The sequence below is a fragment of the Elephantulus edwardii genome, unplaced genomic scaffold (genome assembly GCF_000299155.1).
Source record: "Elephantulus edwardii isolate Elephantulus edwardi_28Jun2011 unplaced genomic scaffold, EleEdw1.0 scaffold00117, whole genome shotgun sequence".
Taxonomy (NCBI): Eukaryota; Metazoa; Chordata; class Mammalia; order Macroscelidea; family Macroscelididae; genus Elephantulus; species Elephantulus edwardii.
The window spans coordinates 5,286,568-5,289,985 of record NW_006399867.1 but is presented as its reverse complement, the minus strand read 5'-3'; positions in this window follow the sequence as shown (position 1 = coordinate 5,289,985).

Genomic DNA, 3,418 nt, shown 5'->3' with positions numbered 1-3,418 from the left:
GATGGCGGGGAAGAAGAACAAACTGGGGAGGAGGGTAGAGAAAATGGTGCAGCAATGAAGGAATGAAAACCCAAAATCCCTGTAAATGTTCATTAAAACTAATAAAATTTAATAATAATAAAAAAAAACATCGTTGCTATTGTTGTTGCGTACCTTTGAGTCACTGACTCATAGCTGACTCTCCCCAGTGGATCTGCAAAACCAGTAAGCTTCACAGGAGATCTTTGTGCCTTGGAGCAGCTGGTGGATTTGAACCTTGTGCCTTTTGGTTGGCAGCACAACACCTTACTAACATCATAGAGGTTACGATTTACAACATACACCATACATTAGGAGGTCTGGTAAACATAGCGTATAACATACTGAGCTGCTAACTGAAAAGTCAGTAGTTCAAATCTACCACCTGTTTTTCTGGAGAAAGGAGCCATCTGCTCTCATAAAGAATTATACATTCAGGGGATTAAACTAATAAAACACAATGTATGGGAATGATTATATGAAATGATTCACAATGTGAATCAAGGAAAGTGTGAAACACAATGTATATGGGTTTTGTATGCAGCCCAAACGAAAATAAAAATTAAAAAGAAAAAATTTAAATAAAAATGTTTACAACTTCAGAAACCCAATAGAAGATCACTATCTATGTGTCAGAACAAACTGACAGCAGTAGGCTTGGTTTCGGTGAAGATAATCACATTATACTGAGAACACTGGACTAGCACAGTTGAGATGAATTCTTGAGGGAGTTAGTTCTTCAAACAGAGAATCTAGAATATAGCAGACATGTAAGAAAGAGTTTTGGCTCAAGGAGGTATCCAGAGGAAGAGTGTCCCAGTTGGAACATTCATTGCCTTTAGAGTTTTTTGTTGTTTCAGATCCGACTGGTACAGGAGATGGCCCCCTCCTTCTCCAGCAGAGCATCTAGTGGATTTGAACCACATACCTCTGAGATTGCCGTGCAGCTTCTTGCCACTAGGCCACCAGAGCCTTTAGAGTTCTAGCATTCATGGTGTGTTTAAGGAAAAGAAAAGGGGATGGACTAGTGTAGCTGGGTAAGGGTAAGCGAGAAGAGGTGAAGCTGTCACAGGCCAGAGAGGACCTAGCAAGCAGGTCTGGCAGCTTTCTGTCATCCTCTTACAGGAACAGTCTTACCTGGCATCAACTGGAAAGAGCTCACTACTGGGTAGCATTCACGTTTGGTCCCAGGTCAGAAAACCACAGCCCCTGACCTGCTGAGGTTCTGGGCAAACTACACTCTCCATTTGTTCATAATCTCTCTAAGTCATCCTCCACCCTTTCTTCTGAGAAACAATTCCCCCTGCTCCTTTGCAGGATTAACAACTACCACTCTCAAGCAACTCCTTGAGGAAGCCCGCAAATGGTCAAACATACACCTGCTAACCAAAAGGTCAGAGGTTTGAGCCCACCAAAGCCCTAAAGTTTTGCCCTATCAGTTGCTGGGAATTCAGAATCAGCCCAATGGAACACAGTAACAATGACAAAACGAATCCTTGTATCATTTCTGTCCCAGCCCCCATAGAAAAAAACTCCAGGTGTATTTGAGTTCCTGCCCCTAAGGATGACAGGGAGAGATTGTGTAAACTTTCATTTCATACACATTTCCCTTAGAGCTCCTGCCCCTCCCTCCAGAATGTCTTCACCAATCAAGGAAGGGCACCCTGGGCCTGTCCTGCTGTTTGCAGGTTGTCAACCTGTTCCCTCTCTTCTTTGAGCTCCTGCGAGCAGATGTGAAAGTTCAAGTTTCAGGACTGTAAAACCCATCTGCCACCTGTTAAACCAATTTGCCGTGGTCTCGAAGTTGAGTGAGTATCTCGCCTTTTCTCTTATGTAACATTTGCTGGGTTGGCATTTGTATTTGTGAACAGAGGTAACAACAGGACAAAAATAAACAAGGTAACAAGCCAGAAAAAAAAATTTTTTTTAATGCCAAAGTCTCAGGCAGCCAAGTGTTTATATTAGAATTTCTCAGTCGTATTTAGCGGTAAGGAGTATGCAGTCACAGAAAATAACTTAGGGTTATTTTAAGTTGTTCAGTCCTGTTGTGTGCCTGTGTTAACTTGAGAAAATGGTTTGGGGGCTGAAGGGAAATGAACATGAGCAGCAGCGGAGTTTTTTCACTGTCTGTTTTAGTCCTCACCCTGCTCCTTAGGCAGCTAACTTCTGCATCACCCAGCAAGTAAGCAAACTACCAGTGGGCAACTTTGGGAGACACACACTTGAAAACTCGAGAAAAAAATCTTCTGGGAACTTTAGCCTACTTTGGAGGTTAAAGGTAATCCCAGACATGCTGTGTAGGAGTTTAAAGTCAAGTTGAGCAGACATTTGGAGCGTTAACGTTGAGACTGTATTTGCTTAATCAATCACTTTAATTTCCAGACTTGTGTGTTCATTGGGAGTAAAGTGCTCTAAGTACTGTCTTGCTCCTGCACTCACAGCTGTATTTTCAGGTGCTAGTAGAAGTCTGGCTCATAGTAGGTGCTCAATAACTATCTGGTGAAAAAATGATGTATTTTCTAAATTGGCTGGTATATGTGTATGTGTATGTATAATGAGACTCATTAGAAATTAATGTAAAGTGCTCAGCACAGGGAAGCCAGATCTCCCTTGAATCCTAGACGCTCTCTGCTTTGCTGTGTTTGTCTCACGTACACATTCACTTGTTGGCTTATAATCTGCCTGTAAGAGCAAGGAGGACTTTGTTTTTCATTCACCTCTATATTTTCTGTGCCTGAAATAGTTCACTCCTAGTAACCAATCAGTATTTATTGAGTAAATGAATCATGGCTCTCTACTGAGAATGTGGCCCAAAATATTTGCTCCAAACAATCCAAATCCCTGCTTCTTGTTTTAATAGGATCTGGGATTGTTTTTCCCTGATGCTTTTTAAGTATTTTAACGCATTGCTGCAAGTGACGGCTATGGCAGTCCTGCACATTTTAATTACTAAAAAAAGGAACATCATTTGCACAAAGTGTACTAATACATTTATTTATTAATTATTCAGTAATGCATCAAAAAATGTGTTTCTAATCACGGTCATCAATTTAAAAGTGTGTGGCAACGTGTTAAAATATTACTTGTTGTTACAGCCAAGTAATATGAGAATCAGTTTTAAAATTTCATCTAAATCTTATCATAATAGAAATAAGGTATCAAAGAATCAACTGTGTTCCCCCTAAATATGTGTCAGCTCCTATCCTCTGCCCCTCTTTGAGTTCCCATACATGTTTTACTACTTATTCTTGTATTTTTAGAATAATGGTCTTATGCACTATTTGTCCTTATGAGACTGAGTTAGTTCACTCAGCATAATGCTCTCCAGTCTCTCCCAAGTTAGTAGTAATTTTTTTAAATCATTGTTCCAGAGTACTGCATAGTATTCCATTGTGTGAAC